The sequence below is a fragment of the Oryx dammah genome, unplaced genomic scaffold (assembly GCF_014754425.2).
Source record: "Oryx dammah isolate SB20612 unplaced genomic scaffold, SCBI_Odam_1.1 HiC_scaffold_6, whole genome shotgun sequence".
NCBI lineage: Eukaryota > Metazoa > Chordata > Mammalia > Artiodactyla > Bovidae > Oryx > Oryx dammah.
The window spans coordinates 1989812-2011208 of record NW_024070190.1 but is presented as its reverse complement, the minus strand read 5'-3'; the positions used below and the strand labels follow the sequence as shown (position 1 = coordinate 2011208).

At 39.9% G+C, this 21397-nt stretch overlaps 1 protein-coding gene across 5 annotated transcripts in view; it reads left to right on the top strand.

Annotated features, from left to right (window-relative positions):
* The first annotated feature begins 4726 nt into the window (after positions 1 to 4726).
* Positions 4727 to 21397, top strand: part of LOC120865386 (chondroitin sulfate N-acetylgalactosaminyltransferase 2) — a 58654-nt gene continuing 41983 nt past the window's right edge. For all 5 annotated transcript variants that reach the window (XR_005721384.1, XR_005721383.1, XR_005721382.1 and 2 more), the window contains exon 1: positions 4727 to 4843. The gene's annotated coding sequence lies outside the window, so the exon portion shown is untranslated. The remainder of the gene's footprint in view (positions 4844 to 21397) is intronic.

The following is a 21397-nucleotide window of genomic DNA, read 5'->3' as shown; positions in this document are numbered from 1 at the left end:
CTCTGTGAAAGTCATTGAATTCAAACCTAAGTTCTGGCAATTACCTAGATTGTAATAACTGTGTTTTTTTTTTTTTTCCTGATAAAGCAGGACACAAGGAAAGTCACGGGTGAACTTGTTTAAGGTTGTTTTCCATGTTGCTGCAGATGGAGCTGCCATCAACTGTAATTCTTACTGTCTCCTTTGATGAGATGATAGCTTCCTTGTGGTTTTCATCACGGGGTCTCGAGATGGAGGGTAGACTCAGCAGTCAGTTTAAGATCTAGGGCAGTGGCTACTTCTTGGGATAATCTATCAATGGTGTTAGAATGAGTATGTTCTGACATAACCATGATAATAAAGAGAAAAGACAGGAGAGGAAAAGGGTCATTATTGGTAAATGACAACCAAGGATCTACAGAAAATGAGAATAAGAATAAGCAAGCCAATAAACACACACACACACATACAAGAATTAGACAGGGTTTTGGTCTAACATCTTGGGGAGAACTATTCTATATCTTGTGCACTATTCTAGGTTGTCTGCTTGTTCTAAAGGTCTTGAGTCAGCTCCCTGCTTCTGAAGATCATCCACTTTTGGGGGTCTCAGAATCTTCAGTTTGAGGTCCTCTATTGGAATAGCCTTCCAATTATGTGGAATTCCAGATTACTTCTTAGTTGTGAAACGTGAACCTGAGGATTGATGCCATAAAGTTTCACTGCTATAACATATTCCCTCCCAGATGAAGGCAAAAAAGGTATTGACTGTTATTATTCAGCCTTAAAAAGGCATGAAATTCTGACATGTGCTGCAACATGGATGAAGCTTGAAAATGTTATGCTAAGTGAAATAAGACAGACCACAAAGAGACAAACACTAAATTTTTCCACTTACATGAAGTACTTAACAGCAGTCAAATTCTTAGATACAGAAAGTCAAATGGTGGTTGCCAGTGGTGGGGGGGAGGGAAAATGGCAAGTCAGTGTTTCAATTTTGGGGTGATGAAAAAGTTCTAGACATGTTGGTGATGGTTGCATCAGGATGTGAATGTCCTTAATGCCACTGAACTGTGCACTCTAAAATGGATAAGATTGTGAACTTTATGTTATGTATATTTTACCATGCAAACACAAAGAAAGCAATTGATTGAGTCTTGATCTAGAAGCATACTGAAAAAGCTAAGCAAAGATTCACTACAGAAAGTATGGTATTTGAGTTAAAGTGAGGAGTAACAGGATGGTATTTGAATTATGAAGTGAGGAGTAACAATTTTATTGATGGCCCTGTGGTCTTAAACCTGTCCTTGTAATGTGGGCATATTATAATGGCAGAGTATCAGTTAGATCCCTTACTATGCTTACAGTTTCAAGGGTTATTGGAGAAGTTTAAGCAATGGTTTGGTAGGATCTATATGAACTTTAATAGGTTGTCTTCTGATTATTTTCCCATAACAGTGGAATTGTGAGCCCATGGAGTGTCAAGTTCAGTTTCAGTATTTATCTGGGGCATGCACCAAAAATAACGCAATATTAAATATACACCAGAGTATTGGGGACTATTTGTGAGATTCCAGAGGACTCCTCTACTCATAAGCATGTTGATTCTGTTCCCCGTTATTTTTTGGTGCATAATTTCAAATGCATTTCTCAAATGAACAAACTTGTTCAAAGTCAATGTGCCTCAGAGTGGCCACTGAAGGCCCAGAACATCCTTGGTGAAGTTATGCCATTTAGAGAGATAGACCCAAGAGCTGGTTGGGGAGGTTTCCTGGAGGAGGAGAGGAATTAGACTTAGGGAACACGATGAGAGCCGGCAACATCAGGTAGGAATGTCATGCTTGTGCACCTCATGTCTCTCAGGACACATAATTGAGATGGAAGAACCCCATTCAGTTTTACTGAGAACTGCAATAAAGTTTGTCCTAGTGGGTGAACCCTAGACTCACAGGTCGAGGAGGCTCTGCCTGTGTTCTGCACCATAACTCTCCTTCTGACAGACAACACTTTTAGACAGTACAACACAAAATAGAAACACAAAGGACAGCAAAAAGGATGCAAAAGAATGACCCGATTCTATCAAAGATGCCAGTCAAATGGGAATCAACAACAAAACCTGAGTACCAAACTGCAACAAAATAGCCCAGGAATCTAGCATAAACAGAGCAGAGGTAAGACCCCAAATGAAGAACTGCAAGGTACAAGGAGGCCACATGTACCACATCTGCTTGAAGGCTGCAGTCTGAGGCAACAAGCAGACTATGATGCAGGCCATATCTTGGTGGGGCCACCAGGAAAATGATACATGTGAAGACTGCCCCAATGAAACAGGCAAAGGCTATTCAGAAAGGGGGTCAGACCCATCACTTACTTTTGGCAGAGACTCAAAGGCAGGCTGGGTTTCCCAGATGGCTCAGTGGTAAAGCCTCCACCTGCCAATGCTGGATTTGCAGGTTCGACCCCTGGGTCAGGAAGATCCCTTGGAGGAGAAAACAGCAACCCACTGTAGTATTCTTGCTGAGGTAATCCCATGGTTAGAGGAACTAGCAGGCTATAGTCTGTGGAATCGCAGAATTGGACATGACTGAGCACGCACACACACATGCAGAAGCAGGCTGAGGAAAGCTTTATAGTTTAAAAGAAAATCCTCAGAGATTGGTGGGAGATTTTAGGGTTCTTTAAACTACATCCTTCTGATACTAACCATACCATAGCTGCGCTTTAGTATTTTCCCCAAGGGAACCACTTATTTTATAAGCCCCAGTATATCACCCATTATCTACCATAGAATTTGAATTATGCATTATCTTCTCTCTAAATTCAAATTACGTACATTTAGTGTATGATTTCGGAGAAGGCAATGGCACTCCACTCCAGTACTCTTGCCTGGAAAATCCAATGGATGGAGGAGCCTGGTAGGCTGCAGTCCATGGGGTCGCAAAGAGTTGGACACAACTGAGTCACTTCACTTTCACTTTTCACTTTCATGCATTGGAGAAGGAAATGGCAACCCACTCCAGTGTTCTTGCCTGGAGAATCCCAGGGACGGGGGAGCCTGGTGGGCTGCAGTCCATGGGGTCGCACAGAGTCAGACACGACTGAAGTGACTTAACAGAGAGAGATGTGCAAAGTCCTGGGAGACAAAAGACATGACCCTTATTTTCAGAAGCTTAGAGACCCATGGAGTCTATAACTAGATGAATTCTTTACCCTTGAGTCAGGCTGAGGGGGAAAGGGTGTCAGAACTGTAAGTGTTTTCATTTGTTCAGAAATGATATGAGAGCAGAATGAGACCTTGAAGTTGGGTAGAGACTGGATATTCTACAAGCCTGGCTTAGAAGTAGACTTCCAGACTCTCTTACCCATGGGATTTTCCACAGGACATATCCAAGGAGAACATCTGGCTTAAAGACATCCCAACAACCATCATCCAGAAAAGACAGTGGTCATTAGGAAATCCCTCAGAACACCACCTACTGTGACCTTCCCTAGTGGCAAAGAGTCTGCCTGCAATATGGGAGACCTGGGTTCGATCCCTGGGTTGGGAAGATCCCCTGGAGAAGGGAATGGCAACCCACTCCAGTATTCTTACCTGGAGAACCCCATGGACAGAGGAACCTGGTGGGCCCCAATCCATGGGGTCGCAAAAAGTTGGACACGACTGAGCTACTAACGCACAGAACACTACCACTCCTACAGGAGGCACCCCGCCCCACCCAGTCACCCCAGACTTCTAACTAATGCACTTCATGATAGCCATGAGCTCTGCCTACCACATACCTGCTAGGCACAGTGCCAAACACTTCAGATACAAAATTTCGTTTAATCCTCACAACAATCTTAGGAAGTACATGCTGTGTTATTGTCCCCATAACATAGTTGAGAAAACTGGGGCTTGAAGAGGCTAAGTCCACGAAGGCTGCCAAGGTAACCAAATGGGGAAAGCAGAGCCCAGATAAGAGACCTAAGCCCTCTTAGCACAGTTATGTCCTGCCCAGACAAAGGCAGACGCCCGGTATCTCCTCTACTGCTCAGCTTGGGGCCTGACAAAGTGCCTTGGGGATGTCTCTGAAACAGCAATTGAGCGGCAGGAATGTCAGGGAGGGCTTTTCTCCCCCCGCACGCACTGATGTCAAGCAATGTCAGATCTCTAAGTCATTTTCCATAAAATCTACCCCAATCCCTTCCTTTCACATACAAGGAAATTAGGGCCAAAGAAATGGAGTGACTGGCAGCCAGGGCTTCCTCGCTGGGGCTAAACACGCAGCCCAGCACTCCTGAGGATGCTCAGACACCTCTGACGACCTGTCAGTCCTCAGCTCACTTCCCACATAGGCACTTATCGCCCCCTCGGTCTCCCAAGTCAGGATTCCTGGGCACAATCAGCGCTGCCATCCTCTGCTGAGTCCCTCCCTTTTGCAAAGCCAGCCGTCCGGCCCAAGCTGGTGGTACTCCCGTCCTTGTAGACGCTTGCTCGGGCAAAAGCAGTTTCCTGCCTCCCGCACTCTCCCAGCCTCCACAAATCGTTTTTTGAGCTCCACACACGCGGTCACGCACACCGGCATATGTGTAACATATCATGGATTATAATCAGTACTGGATGCTATTGCGCTTTCTGCGCCAAGCTCTGGGCGCAGATGGGGCGGGGGCGGGGCCGGGGCGGGCGTGGGCGTGGCGAGATCGCTCCGCTGCGGCGGCCCCATTTCCTCACGCGCGCCGGAAGTGGAGGTTGGCGGCGCGGCGGCGCGCCCCGAGGGTGGGAGGTGAGGCGGTGGCGGCCTCAGAGAGCCGGGCGCCGCCCAGTAGTGCCCGCGGCTGGGGAGCTGGCGGCTGGGCAGCGGCCGCCGTGAGCAGATGGGTGAACGCGGTGAGTACCCAGCCCTCCTGGCTCACCGGCCTGCAGCTGCCAGAGCGCGGGGGCGCGGGTCCCGGACTGTGGGTCTCGGTCCTGGTCGGGTCACCTCACGGACGAGCTCTCCGGGGGGTCCTGTCCGCGTGGGGTCGCCGCACGGACAAGCCCTCCGGAGTCGGCTCCGTGTCAGGAGAAGCTGCGGTTTTTCGGAGCGGTTTGAGTTCTTTTTATGAACCGTGCTGCCAGAGACCGTTGGTTTGCGTGTTTTATTTTTATCACTTTTTAAAAAAACCAATACACCACTGTCTCTGCTCCCCTCAGTGGATAAACTTTGTAGTCAGCTGTTACCTCTTTATTGCGTTAAATTAGGATTCTCTGGCGGCAGCCTCGCTTTCTCCCAGACGCTAGGCGCCTTTGAAAGACGCACATTTGTGAAGCAATTAGTGGGGCCGAGGAGACCAAGGGACGGGAAACCTCTTGCATTTTCAGACTTCATCTTGAAAATTATACTATTCCAGAGCAACTTGCAGAGGAATAATTTGTAAACGCCATAGTGAGGCTTTTGTTGATGATGATGTTATTGGCAGAATGAAAATTTGATTGTAAATCTTAAGCTTTTATCCTTCAGCCTGCTTTTCAGATTTATATGTGATGTCTGAATATTTAACTATCACTGATGGTTCTCAGGAGCTGGGCCTTCATTTTTGCTGGAATTAATGTTGTATTAAAATAGTACTTCAAATGTGGAAGTAGGACTGCCAAGTATCTTACGACTGAGAATGTTAACGTTGGTTTTGTATTATTATTCTGATACTGTTTGTTTTAAATTGTCTTATGATTTAAAGAATGTATAAAGGATTTTGGATATCCAGTATTTGTGCTCAGAGAATTTTTACATAAACACAGTTTTAGTCCATCAGTTTGGAAATTACATTTTTTCTTAACTTTTTGATTGAGGTATAAAATATATATGAAGTCATAAAGTGCATGAATCTTAGTTGTACAGCTCAGTGAACTTTTATGTATTTATTAAGTTTTGCAGCCACCAGCCACGTCATATTATATACCTATGGAACGTTTCCATCATTCCAGGAGTTTCCCCCTGCTGCTTCTAAGTCAGTTATACCCCTGTGCCCGCCCCCCCCCTCCCCTCCCCCCCCCCCCCCCCCCGTCAGAATTCAGATTTCTGTCATCTATTAGTTTTTGTTTAGTTGGGGTTTTATATTAATGGAGTCATACAGTATACTCTGCATACTGCTTATGAGTTTCACCCATAATGTTTCATGCATCAGTAGTTTGTTCTTTTTTATTGTGTGTAGAATCCATTGCTTGATTATATGACTACTCTGTTGGTTGATCTTTTTTGTTTCCAGTTTTTCTATATTGTGTATTTTGAAGACTGCTATGAACATTCTTACAAATGTCTTGGTGAACATCTGTGTGAGCTGTGGAATGGCTAAATCATAAAGTAGATGGAAAATTACTTTTTAACCGTTCTGGAGTCTTCCTTTTTTAAAAAATACAATTTGTTATCTTAACTTTTGTGACATTAAAGATTGGTAAAAAGCATAACCATTAATATTTTCAAGACTTAAGTGATTTATTACCATATTATTTACTCCTTGGATTGCACATCTATGACTGTCATTATTTAACTGTCATTATTTAGTTAAGTCTGTTGGATAAGAGCTGGTGCCGTTTTGTCCCTGAAACTTGTTGTATAACACTTAAGTAAGAACTGTGTTACTCAAGTTAGTGGTTGTTAGGGGAAATGAAACACCAAAAGAAGGTGACTAAAAATGGATTGAAGAGTCATAGGATTGCAAGTCAAACACTTAACATTGTTCTCATACTGCACAAAGTTCTGGGTATAAATGTAAAATTGAATTATAAGGTTAGTTACAATTGTGAATTTACTACAGGAGTACAGTGATTTCCACCTGTGCTGAGATAGTGATACATTTATAATGGAAACAGACCACAAAGATCATTAAACATTTGTGGGAAATGGTAGCACATAAAAGATACCCCTGACTGAACGAAACACAAAGGACTGGACCTGAAACAATGGAGCTCATGTAAGAAAAAGAAGAAGAAAACTTTAATATAAATATTAATATGCCCAGATTTGGGAAGGTATGGCTCCCCTGGTGGCTCAGTGGTAAAGAATCTGCCTGCAGTGCAGGATATGCAGTAGATGTGTGTATGATCCCTGGGTGGGGAAGATCCCCGGAGGAGGAAATGGCAACCCACTCCAGTAATCTTGTTGGGACAGCCATGGATAGAGGAGCCTGGTGGGCTACAGTCCATGGGGTTGCAAAGAGTCAGACATGACTGAGCAGCTGAGCACAGTCAGCACAGTCACATACCTACTGAATATATACCAGCTGGCCTGAAAATACACAGTCAGTTCTTGAATATTAAAACAGAGTGTTGGAAAAGAACTTCCCTGGTGGTCCATTGGTTAAGACTCCAGGCTTCCACTCCAGGCTTCCACTGCAGGCGGCAAGGGTTCCATCCCTGGGTGGGGAGCTAAGATTGCATATGCCTTGCCTTATGGCTCCTCCCCCAGAAAAGCTCTCATTGAGCATTCCGCCCCACCCCCCCACCACACTGGACATGTTTTGAATTCAGAATCTTATTTCTTACCAAACTCTCATTCAAAGTAGTGGGAAAATAAAATCATTTTTACCCAGACCCACTTGGAATGTCTCAGGTGAACTATATCAAATGAAAACTTAATCCAAGAAAAATACATGTGGAATTCAAGAAACAGTAATGAAAGAAAACAGTAAAATGTATTTCTTTACTCCAAGGCATTGCTAACTAGCTAAGAAGTTTAATGCAATGCAAAAGAAGAAATTATAAGCCAGCATATATAGTTTTTAAGTCTGTAATCTGGAACAAATATTTGACATGATTTTAAAGTTAATTGGGAAGGTGGATAATAGATAAAGCATGTTGGAAGGTTTATCCTGAGTAAGGGAGAAGCTATGGATAACTGACCAATTACTGTTTGAAATGAATGCTTTATTGAAATTTGTCCCACCTGGAAAGTTCCATTTCCAGGGATTTATCCTGAAGATGAATTCATATGTGGAAAGTTATGTATACACGTATAAGACTATTTCTGCTGAGATTTTAATAATGTCAGTGGATTTAGAAGAATACACAAAAACTGGAGAAGGGAACCCTGTCTCTGGGTTAGAAGGATAGGTGTCACTATATGCCTTTATATTGTGTTTAACCTTTTTATTACGTGTATTGTTTTGTGGAATTTTATAAATATAAAACATTTTTAAGAATGTGAAAATTTGTAAGGGTTTAGAGCATGAGTTGCCAAGTCTGGCTGACCACCAGACTTGATCTACTTTCGTATGATCTGTGACCTAAGAGTGGCTTTTATATTTTTAAGTGCTTGGGAAAAAAAGAATAGTTTGTAACATGAAAATTATATGAAGTTAAATTTCAGCATCCTTTAGAACACACCTCTCCCATTCATTTACTCATTTTCTATGGCTGCCTTTGTGCTGTGAGGCAGAGTTGACTGGTTGTGATATTTACTGCTTGACCCTTTACCTAAAATGTTTGCTAACCTCTTATTTAGAGGCCAGAAATAGACTTCCATATATGTAGGAATTTTGCTTTGATTAAAGTGGCATTTCAAATTAGTGTCAAGAGCATGGATTTTTTAATATTGTAAGAATTGACTATTTGAGGAAATAAATTTTATACTAGAATTATTTCTGGTAGGGAAGCGAAAATTGAGAAGTCCTGCAGGAAAAGATTGATAGGTTTAACCATTAACACCAACAACAAAGCAAAACTTTGTATAATGGGAAATAATACCTAACACTTATTGAACACTTAATGATTGTCACGTTTTGCTTAGTTAATTTGTACAATAACACTCTAAGGTAGATTCTATAACTGTCCCCACCTAACAGATGAGAAAACTGAAGTTTATAGAGATTCAGGAATTTGTATTGATGAGTTAGAAAGTGACAGAGCAGATGTGTGAACTCAGACCATCTGGCTCCTAAGACTTATACAGACAAAACCTGAAAGAAGTATTTGTAGTTTGTTAACACCATTGTATTGGAGAAGGCAATGGCACCCCACTCCAGTACTCTTGGAAAATCCCATGGACGGAGGAGCCTGGTAGGCTGCAGTCCATGGGGTCGCTAAGAGTCGGACACGACTGAGCGACTTCACTTTGACTTTTCACTTTCATGCATTGGAGAAGGAAATGGCAACCCACTCCAGTATTCTTGCCTAGAGAATCCCAGAGACGGGGGAGCCTGATGGGCTGCTGTCTATGGGGTCGCACAGAGTCGGACACGACTGAAGCGACTTAGCAGCAACACCGTTGTATAGATATTATCTGTGTCAGCCGCATCTGGATCTGCTTCATCCCTTTTAGATAGACATTCTGTTATTTTCTGGTAGACATTCTGCAGTTTACTAAACCTTTCCCCTATTGAAGGACTTTAAATTGCTTTTATTTAGCGTTATATCCCTGGAGTTCAGAAGGTAAAGAATCTGCCTGCAGTGTAGGAGACCTGGGTTTGATCCCCGAATTGGGAAGATTGCCTGGAGAAGGGAATGACTACCCACTCCAGTATTCTTGTCTGAAGAATTCTATGGACAGAGAAGCCTGGTGGGCTGCAGTCCATGGGATCATAAAGAGCGGACACGACTGAGCAACTAACACTCACTCACACTCATAACACTAGCAAACACCTTATGCATTGACTTTATATATTAGTGTGAATATTTCTATAGTTTAGAATCTTAAACATGGAATTGCAAATTGTTGAATTAAAGGGCATGTGCATTTAAATCAGATTTGTCCTCCAAAAAATAAGAATGTGTGTGCATGTGTGTCCATATGTGTGTATTTTTAGTTTATCTTTGTATGTGTAGATTTTTAGTTTATCTTTCATCATCCAGACAAACCATTTCTTTTTCCAGACCAAGCCCAGAAAGGTTAAGTGTTATGCTCAAGATCACGTAGCTATTAAGTAGCTATGATTTGACTCTTCTATTGTGCTGCAGGCTGCCTTTGGCAGAATTTTCTGCTTTATCTATAATGATATTGATGTTACTGCATTTATCTTGCTGAAATCTGTGTACCACAAGTTTAGTTTTCATAAACTTATAAAATCCATACGTTTAGTTTTCCCCAGAAACACTCGTCAGAATTAATTCATCTGACCTTACTTGTTCTCGACACCCAGCTTTGTGCCTCTCTATGTCAGTTTGGGCAATTGTAATAAAGTACTTGTAGACTGAGGGCTTCCCCTGGGGCTCAGAGGCCGAGAATCTGCCTGCAGTAAAGGAGATGCGGATTAGATCCTTGGGTCGGGATGATCCCCTGGAGGAGGAAAGGGCAGCCCATTCCAGTATGCTTGCCTGGAAAATCCCATGGTCAGAGGAGCCTGGTGGGCTACAGTTTGTGGGGTCACAAAGAGCAAGTGACCGTAGACTGTGACTTATAACAAGTATATTCCTCAAGTCTGAGCTCGGGATGCCAGCCTGATTGGATTGTGTGGAGGACCCTCTTCCAGGCTGTATCTTATTGTATCTTCACAAAGCAGAAAGAGAGCTACTCTGTTCCCTCATAGGGCTTCCCTGGCTGGCTCAGACGGTAAGGAGTCTGCTTGCAGTGCAGGAGCCCTGGGTTCAATCCCTGGGTAGGGAGGATCCTCCGGAGAAGGAAATGGCAACCCACTCCAGTATTCTTGCCTGGAAAATCCCATGGACAGAGGAGCATGGCAGGCTACAGTCCATGGTGTTGCAAGAGTCAGATACGACTGAGTGACTTCACTTTTGTTCTCTCATAAGGGCATAAGTCCCATTCAAGAGGGCTCCACCTCATGAACTGATTAGCTGCCAAAGGCCCTGACTCCTAATACTGCCATATTGGGGTTTAGGATTTTAACCTATGAATTTGCTGGGGGGGGGGGTGCGGCTCATTCATTGCAGTGCCTGGACACACAGTAGGTACTCAAAATATTTGTTGAATGCACACTGCCTTTTGGTAATCAGTATTTCTAAATATCTACAAAACATTTATTCAGTAACATGTTAAAGAATCCATGCATCATTGGAATATTCATCAATTTCTCAAGAAATAAAAAGTTCTAATTCCCTCCCTCACATGTTTGTACTTCATATTTAGTCTACTGACAGGCTTTGTTTTCCTAATAATTTTTGTGACTTTGTTTAAATGAACTCAAAATTATGTATTAAGTTTTTGAAAACTTAATAAATTATTCTGCACAGAAAATTTAGAAAGATTATACAAACTAGAACTTTAAAAATAAATATTCAAATTCAAATGAATTGCTTGTATTTTGCAGAAGACAGTAGGCTACTCTTACTGCAGAAGTTAGTTTGGCGTCCTGCAGTGTAAGCATTCTGGAAGTGATGTTTGAAAAGTTTATTAGTAGTTCCATAAAATTATAGAATCAAATGTTTGAGTAGGAACTGGAAAGGTCAAACTATGTAGGGATCAGTACTATAGAATGAACTATCTTTAATACTCTCTTCTTGTCTCAAAGTCACAAGGCAAATAGAAAGATGAATGAGACTTTCAGAGTAATCCAGGTTCTACTTTTGTAGGGATGGAGCCTGGGGTATTCTTAGTTTTGTTTTTTTAAATACAAATTTGTTGTTAATAAATCTTTGTACTTGTCCAAATGACCAAAATGGAGTTTACTTGTAAATGCCTCTTTAGCACTACTACTCGAACTACATCGGATTTGGTTTGATTTTTCAAACAGCTTCATTGAGGTATTGTAGGGTATTGACTTATAATACCCTACACATATGTAAAGTATAACATTTGATAATTTGAACATGTCTACCTGAAATCATCACCACACTCAAAATGATAGACATACCCATCACTACCAAAAGTCTCTTTGTGTCCTTTAATAATTTCTTCCTGGTATCACCTACCCCTACTCTCACCCCATTCCAGGCAACCACTGACTCCTGTGCTTTCTGTCACTATAAATTATCTTACATTGTCTTGAGTTTATATAAATGGAATCATAGTCTTTCATTGTACTCATTTTATTGTTGGACTTCTATTATTGAGATTCATCCATATTAAAGCTCAGTCACTCCCATCTCTTTGTGACCCTTTGAACTGTAGCTTGTCAGGCTCCTCTGTCCATGCGATTTTTCAGGCAAGAATACTGGAATGGGTTGCCACTTCCCTCTTCCAGCAGACCTTCCTGACCAGGGATCGATCTGTCTCTCCTGTTACAGGTGGATTCTTTACTCACTGAGCCATTGGCGAAAGCCACTGACGTCTGTATCAGTAGTTGATTCCTTTTTATCGCCAGTGGTGTTCCACTGTATGGCTGTATTAGTTTGTTTATCCTTTCCCTTGTTAATGGACATTTGAGTTGTTTCTAGTTTTTGGCTGTTTCGGGTACAGCTGTTTTGAACATTTGTGTACAAGTCTTTGTATGGACATATACTTTCATTTCTCTTGGTTAACTATCTAGGAATGGAATGACTGGATCAAATGATAGGCTTATATTCAACTTGTTAAGAAACTGAAACCATCTTGCATGATCACCAGCAGTGTATGGAAGTTCTAACTCCTCCACTTGTCACTAGCATCAGGCTTTTAAATTTCAGCCCATCTAAGATGAACCATTGTGGTGTCTCATGTTTTGAATTTGCATTTCCCTAATGGCTAACAGTGTTGAGTATTTTTTTCATGTTCTTATTTGAAGTGTTTCTTCACATCTTTTGCCGATTTTTTTTTTTTTGGTGTTTGTTTTGTTATTATTACATTTTGATACTTTTAAAAATATATTTTGAATATAAGTCTTTTATCATATATTTGCTTCACCCATATTTTTTCCTGGTCTGTGACTTGTTTTTCCATTCTCTTAATGGTGTTCTTCAAAGAGCACAAATTTTGATGAAGTTCAATTTATTAATTATGCTGTTAGTTACATATCAAAGATATCTTTGCCTAATTCAAGGGCACAAAGATTTTCCCCTTTGCTTCTAGTTTTATAGTTTGCATATAGAACTATGATTCATTTTGTGATTTTTTTTTTTAAGTTGAGGTGTAGTTAACTTAAAATATCATTTGAGTTTTCAGGTGTACGACATAGTGATTCACTATTTTTATAGGTTATTCTGCATTTAAAGTTATTATAAAATATCAGCTGTGTTCCCTGTGCTATACATAATCCTTGTATCTTATTTATACCTAGTAGTTGATACCTCTTGATCCCCTTCCCCTGTCATGCCCCTTCCCCCTGTGACTCACCTTGAACTATACACTAGTGCATAGCAGTGTCTCATTGTGGTTTTCATTTTCCTATTGGATTATGATGTTGAGCATCTTTTTATATTGCTTGTAGACTTAATCTTTAAAGAAATGTCTACTCACACCTTTTGGGTTACATATCTTTTTTTTTTTTGGCTGCATCAGGCAGCATGCAGAATTGAATCTTAATTAGTTTCCTGACCAGAAATAGAGCCCATGCCCTCTGCACTGGAAGCACAGAGTCTTAACCACTGGACTGCCAGGGGATTCCCTGTTATTTATCTTTTTAATGTTGAATAGTAAGAGTTCTTTATATATTCTAGATGCAGACCTCTATCAGATATATGATTTACAAATATTTTCTCCTATCCTTTTTACTTTCTTGATGATACCCTTTGCAGCACAAAAGTTTTTAATTTTAATGAAACCTACTTTATTTGATCTTTGGTATTTTGATGTCATATTTAAGAAACCATTGCCCAATCTAAGGTCCCAAAGATTTACACTTATGTTTTGATTGTAAGTGTATAATTTATAGTTTTAACTCTAAAACACTTAGATCTTTGATCCATTTTGGGTTAATTTTTGACTATAGGGTGAGGTAGAGATTCAGTTTTGTTCTTTTGTTTGTGAGTATCAAGGTATTCTAGCACCTTTTATTAAAAAGACTGTTCTTTTTCCATTGAGTTACCTTGCCACTTTTGTCGAAAATCAGTTGACTTAATGTGAACATTTATTTCTGGACCCTCAATTCTGCCCCATTGATCCGTATGTCTAGTCTTATGCTAGTTCCATGCTCTCTTGATTATTATAGCTTTGAAGTAAGTTTGGAAATGGAAGAGTTGAATTCTACAATTTTGTTCTTCTTTCTTAGTACTGTTTTGGCTAATCTGGGTTCCTTGAATTTCCATATGAGTTTTAGGATAAGCTTGTCAATTTCTGTAAAGCTGGGAATCTGAAGGAGATTGTGTTGAATCTGCAAACCAATTTGGAGAGTATTGCCATCTTAATAACACTAAGTCTTCCAGTCAGTGAGCATTGCTGTCTTTCCATTTATTTAAATGTTTAGTTTCTTCTAACAGTGTTTTGTAGTTTTCAGAGTACAGGACTTGTAATTTTTTTAAAATTAAGGTATAGTTGATTTACAGTGCTATGCTAATTTCTGCTGTACAGCAAAATGATTCAGTTATACATATATAGACATTCTTTTTTAATATTCTTTTCCATTATAGTTTATCCCAGGAGATTGGATATGGTTTCTTTGCCATCCAGTAGGACCTTGTTGTTTATCTATTCTAAATGTAATAGTTTGCATCTACTAACCCAAAACTCAGGCTTTCCCTCTCCCTCCCCCAACCCCGTGGCAACCATAAGTCTGTCTTCTATGTCTGTGAGTCTTGTTTCTTTTTTGTTGATAGGTTCATTTGTGCCATATTTTAGATTCCACATACGAGTGATGTGGTGTTGTCTGTTTCTGACTTACTTCACTTAGCATGATGATCTCTAGCTGCACCCATGTTGCTGCAGATGACTTTCATTCTCTTTTATGGCTGAGTAGTATTGCACTGTATATATGTACCACGTATTCTTTATACATTTATCTGTTGATGGACATTTAGGTTATTTCCATGTATTGACTATTGTGAACAGCACTGCTATGAACGTAGGGTCTTTTGGTATTGTAGTTTTATCGAGTATATGCTCAGGAGTGGGATTTCTGTATCATGTGGTAATTCTGTTAGTTTTTTAAGAAACTTCACACTGTTTTCCATAGTGGCTGTGCCAACTTACATACCCATCAACACTATAGAAGGGTTCCCTTCTCTCCACGCCCTCTCCAGCATTTGCTGTTTGTACACTTATTAATTTTGGTTATTCTGACTGGTGTGAGGTGGTACCTTGTAGCTTTGATTTGCATTTCTCTAATAATTAGTGATATTGAGCATATTTTCATGTGCCTACTGGCCATCTGTATATTTTCTTTGGAGAAATATCTATTAAGGTCTTCTGCCCGTTTTTTAATTGGCTTTTTTTTGTTGTTGAATTGTATGGCCTCCTTGTATACTTTGGAGGTCAAGCCCTTGTCGGTGACATCATTTGCACATATTTTCTCTCACTCTGTAGTTTGTCTTTTCATTTTTTTTAATGGTTTCCTTGGAAATGGCAATCCACTCCAGTATTCTTGCCTGGAGAATCCCATGGAGGGAGAAACCTAGTAGGTTACAGTCCATGGGGTCGCAAAGAGTCGGACACGACTGAGCGACTTCACCTTCACCTTCGCCTTTACTGTGCAAAAGCTTGTAAGTTTGATTAGGTCCCATTTGTTTATTATTGTTTTATTTCTATTGCCTTGGGAAACTCACCTAAGAAAACATTGGTGTAATTTATGTCAGAGAATGTTTTGCCCATGCTCTGTTCTAGGAGTTTTATGGTGTTGTGTCTTATTTCTAACTCTTTGAGCCATTTTGAGCTTGTTTTTGTGCATGGTGTGAGGGTATGTTCTAACGATTTGCATGCAGCTGTTCACCTTTCCGTGCATCACTTGCTGAAGAGGTTATCCTTTGCCCATTTTATGTTTGTTGAAGATTAATTGACTTTAGGTATGTGGGTTTATTTCTGGACTCTATTACTTTCCATTGATCCAGGTGTCCTGTTTTTGTACCAATACCACACTTTTCTTTAGCTATTGTGTTGTCTGAAGTCTGAGAGAGAGAGTTATGCCTCTTGCTTTGTTTTTTCCCCCTCAGAATTGCTTTGTCAATTCTGTGTCTTTTATGATTCCGTATAAATTTTTGGAGTGTGGGATTTCTTTTCATTTCTTTGAATCATGCTTTAATTTTCCTTTATTAATGTTTTATAGTTCTCATCGTATAAGTCTTTCACTTCCTTGGTCAGGTTTATTCCTAGGTTTGGGTTTTTTTGGTTGTTGTTTTGGTGTGATTTTAAAAGATGTTACATTCTCTTTACATTCTCTTTCTGATGTTTTATTGTTTGTAAATAAATGCAACCAATTTTTGAATGTTAATCTTGTATCCTGCCAATGTGCTGAATTCATTTACTAGATCTAGTAATTTTTATGTGGAGTCATTAGGATTTTCTCTATATAATATCATGTCATCTGCATATAGTGACAGTTTTACCTCTTCCCCTTCCAATTTGGATACCTTTTATTTCTTTTTTTTTGTCTGATTGCTGTGGCTGGGACTTTTACCACTGTATTGAATAGAAGTGGTTAGCGTGGGCATCCTTGTCTTGTTCCAGATTTTAGCAGACAAGTTTTCAGCTTTTCACCACTGAGTATTATTTTGGCAGTGGATTTGTCATAAGTGGCTTTTATTATTTAGAGCTATATTCCCTTTGTACCCTCTGGTAAGAGTTTTTATCATGGATGAATGTTGAATTTAGTCAGATGTGTTTTCTGCATCTGTTAAGATGATCATGTGGTTTTTTACTTTTCTAATGTGGTATATTACATTGATTTATATATATTGAATCATCCTTGTGAACTTGGATTGAATCCCACGTGGTCATGGTGTATGATCATTTTACATGTTGTTGGATTGGTTTGCTAATATTTTGTTGAGAATTTTTGCATCTATAGTCATCAAAGATATTGACCTGTGATTTTCTTTTTTGGTGGTTATCTTTGTTTGGTTTGGTATCAAGGTTGATGGTGGCTTCATAAAATGTCTTCAGGATATTCCCTCCTCTTCAGTCTTTTGGAAGATTTTGAGAAGGATTGGTATAAATTCTTTGTATATTTGGTAGAATTTGGCTGTGATGCCATCTGGTCCTGGACTTTTGTTTGTAGGGAGTTTTTTGTTTGTTTTGATTTTTGATTTTTAAAGATTATATTTCACTTTTAGTGATTGTTCTGTTCAAATTAGCTCTTTCTTCTTGCCTGTGATGCCATCTGGTCCTGGGCTTTTGTTTGTAGGCAGTTTTTTGTTTGTTTTGATTTTTAAAGATTGTATTTCACTTTTAGTAATTGGTTTGTTCAAATTAGCTCCTCTGTCTCAGTTTTGATGGGTTGCTTCTAGAAAGTTGTCCATTTCTTGTAGGCTGTCATTATTGACATATAATATTTCAAAGTATTCTCTTATATATTTTTTTTTCATGTATTTCTGTGGTATTGGCTGAGGTTTCTCCTTTTTCATTTTTATTTGGATTCTCTCTCTCTTCTTCTTGGTAAGCCCGGCCAGAGGTTTGTCAGTTTTGTTTCAAACCAACTCTTGGTTTTAGTGATTTTTTTCCTATTTTTTAAAAATCTCTGTTTGTTTCCTGCCTGATGGTTATTATTTCCTTCCTTCTGCTGACTTTAGTTTTTGTTTGTCCTTCTTTTTCTAAATCTTTTCAGTCAGTCCAGTCGCTCAGTCGTGTCCAACTCTTTGCGACCCCATGGACTGCAGCACGCCAGGCCTTCCTGTCCATCACCAACTCCCAGAGTTTACTCAAACTCATGTCCATTGAGTCGGTGATGCCATCCAGCCATCTCATCCTCTGTCGTCCCCTTTTCCTCCTGCCTTCAATCTTTCCCAGCATCAGGGTCTTTTCTAATGACATTCACATTGGGTGGCCAAAGTATTGGAGTTTCAGCTTCAGTCCTTCCAAAGAATATTCAGGACTGATGCGGTGGTAAGTTAGGTTGTTTAATTTTACTTGAGATTTTTCTTGCCTTTTTTTTTTTGAGGAAGGTCTGTATCACTATGAACTTCTCTCTGAGAACTGCTTTTCCTGCATCCCATGCTTTATATTATTCCATGAAAGTGAAAGTTGCTCAGTCATATCCGACTCTGCGACCCCATGGACTATCGCCAGGCCAGAATACTGGCATGAGTAGTCTTTCCCTTCTCCAGGGAATCTTCCCAACCCAGGGATCAAACCCAGGTCTCCCACATTCCAGGCTGATTCTTTACCAGCTGAGCCACAAGGGAAGCCCAAGAATACTGGAGTGGGTATCCTATCCCTTCTCCAGCGGATCTTCATGACCCAGGAATTGAACCAGGGCCTCCTGCATCTCAGGTGGATTCTTTACCAACTGAGCTATCAGGGAAGCCTGTATTATTCCATAGATATCTTATATTGCTTTCATTTTTTTTTTTTTACTTTCTGCCTGCTGTTTTGATTAATTTCCATTATTCTATCTTCCAAATAACTTATTCTTTTTTCTGCATTATTCATTCTGCTATTCATTGCCTTTAGCTCAGGTTTTATCTTGGCAAATCAATTTTCTAATTTTTCTTGACTCCTCCATATAGTTTCTAGTTCCTTTTTACAGTAATCTGCATTTCTATTGCTACGCTTTCTTAATTCTTTACTTCAGTATCTTCATTACCTCCTTTTGAACTTGGTGTCAGACCATAGAGATCTGTCTTATTACTTGTTCCATCAGGGGAATTCTCTTGGACTATTGGTTTCTCTGCTTCTTCATTTTGCTTATATTTCTGTTACTCTATGAGTTTAGGAGAAACAATTATCTACTATAATCTTGGAGAGCTGTTTATAGTCAGGAGCATCCCTGTGTGGCCTGTGTGGGTTTAATATATGTTTGGTGTGCTGGTTTGTTTGTTTGGCATGCTAATAGGAAAACATTCTATAGCCTACGTGTTTTATCAATTATACCAAATTGTAACACAAATATTGTACATGTGCTTTTAGCAGTAGACTTAAAAGTAAGCAGTGATATATGTTATGAGTAGTTATACTCTGTAAAAACTTCACTAGATAATTTTCTTTCCATCCTGAACACCGGGGTAAAAAATATGTTTAGAAGAAATACAATAACTTTCCTAGTTTGTCGAGTGATTTTATCAGGAAATGGTGCTGGATTTTGTGAAATGTTTTTCTATCTATTGATACAATCTTATGGGGTTTGTCCTTTATTCTATTGATGTGGTGTATTGCATTAATTGAGTTTCCGATGGTAAATCCAGCTTGCATTTTTGGGATAAATTTCAATTGGTCATGGCGTGTCTTGACAGATTTAGTGTGCTTATTTTTGTTGAGGATTTTTGTGTCTGTATTTATAAGGAATGTTATTTTCCATTGATATCTTTGTCTGGTTTTGATATCAAGAGTAATACTGGCCTTATGGAGTGAGTTAAGAAGTATTCTGTTTTTTGAAGGATTTTGTGAAGAATTGATATTAATTCTTATTAATGCTTGAATTCACTGGTGAAACTATCTGGTTCTGAATTTTTTTTGGTGGGTGGTTTTTTTCATTGCTAATTCAGTGTTATTATAGATCTATTTATATTTGCTGTTTCTCCTGAGTCAGTTACAGTAGTTTGCCTAGGAATTTACCCATTTCATTCAGTTATATTTTAAAGCAAATTAAATAATAAAAGAAATCTTGAGGCATTCCCTGGCAGTTCAGTGGTTAGGATGCTGTGCTTTCACTGCTGTGGCCCAGGTTCAGTCCTGGTCATGGAACTAATAATCCCACAAGGTGTGTGATGCAACCAAAAGAAAAAAAAGGAAGAAAGGAAGAAATTTTGTAATTATCCATGAAGTTAACACTTCTTGTTTCTTCATTGCTTTGTGTTGATCCATATATTCAACTGCTAACATTTTCTTTCTGCTTAAAGGACTTTAGAGCAGGTCTGATGAATTATTTTTAACTTTCTAATGTCTAAAATAAAGTTTTTTGCCTTTATTCTTGAAAGACACTTTTTTATTTTTCCTTTCAGTTTCATAAAGACATTGCTCCATTGTCTTTGTTTCTTGTATGTGTATGATGTGTCTTTCTCCTAGGGTTCATTTTAGGGTTTTCTGTTTATCAGTAGGATTTAAGCAGTTCAATTATCATGAGCCTTACTTTAGTTTTCTTTATGGCTTTTGTATTTGGTATTCATTGAGCTTCTTGCATCTATATGTTGATAGTTTTCATCAAATTTGGAAAATTTTCAGCCTTATTGCTTTAAATATTTCCCCTAGCCCCCTCCCCCTTCTTTGGAGACTCTGTTGTTGAGTCACTAAGTCGTGTCCGACTCTTTGCGACCCCGTGAACACACTAGGCTTCCCTCTTTCACTATCTCCTAGAGTTTTCTCAGACTCATGCCCATTGAGTCAGTGATGCCATCCAACCATCTCACTCTCTGTTGCCCCCTTCTCCTCTTGCCCTCAGTCTTTCCCAGGACCAGGGTCTTTTGCTCTTCACATCAGGTGGCCAGATTGTTGGAGCTTCAGCTTCAGCATCAGTCCTTCCAGTGAATATTCGGGGTTGATTTCCTTTAGGATTGACTGGTTTGATCTTTTTGCTGTCCAAGGGACTCTAAAGAGTCTTCTCCAGCACCGTAGTTAAAAGCATCAATTCTTCAACACTCAGCCTTCTTTACTATTCAGCTCTCTAATTATATATATATTAGGCTGCTTGAAGTGGTCACACCGGCTCTGTGAAGCTTCAGTTCAGTTTAGTTCAGTCCCTCAGTCGTGTCCGACTCTGTGTGACCCTGTGAACCGCAGCACACCAGGCCACCCTGTCCATCACCAACTCCTGGAGTCTACCCAAACCCATGTCTATCAAGTTGGTGATGCCATCCAACCATCTCATCCTCTGTCGTCCCCTTCTCCTCCTGCCCTCAATCTTTCCCAGTATCAGGGTCTTTTCAAATAAGTCAGCTTTTCACAACAGGTGGCCAACGTATTGGAGTTTCAACTTCAGCATCAGTCTTTCCAATGAATATTCAGGACTGATTTCCTTTAGGATGGACTGGTTGGATCTCCTTGCAGTCCAAGGGACTCTCAAGAGTCTTCTCCAACACCACAGTTCAGAAGCATCAATTCTTCGGCACTCAGCTTTCTTTATAGTCCAACTCTCACATCCATACATGACTACTGGAAAAACCATAGCCTTGACTAGACGGACCTTTGTTGGCAAAGTAATGTCTCTGCTTCTTAATATGCTGTCTAGGTTGGTCATAACTTTCCTTCCAAGGAGTAAGTGTCTTTTAATTTCATGGCTGCAGTGATTTTGGAGCCCCCCAAAATAAAGTCTGTCACTGTTTCCACTGTTTTCCCATCTATTTGCCATGAAGTGATGAGACCAGATGCCATGATCTTCGTTTTCTGGATGTTGAGCTTTAAGCCAGCTTTTTCACTCTTCTCTTTCACTTTCATCAAGAGGCTCTTTAGTTCTTCTTCACTTTCTGCCATAAGGGTGGTGTCATCTGCATATCTGAGGTTATTGATATTTCTCTGGCAATCTTGATTCCAGCTTGTGCTTCCTCCAGCCCAGCATTTCTCATGATGTACTCTGAATAGAA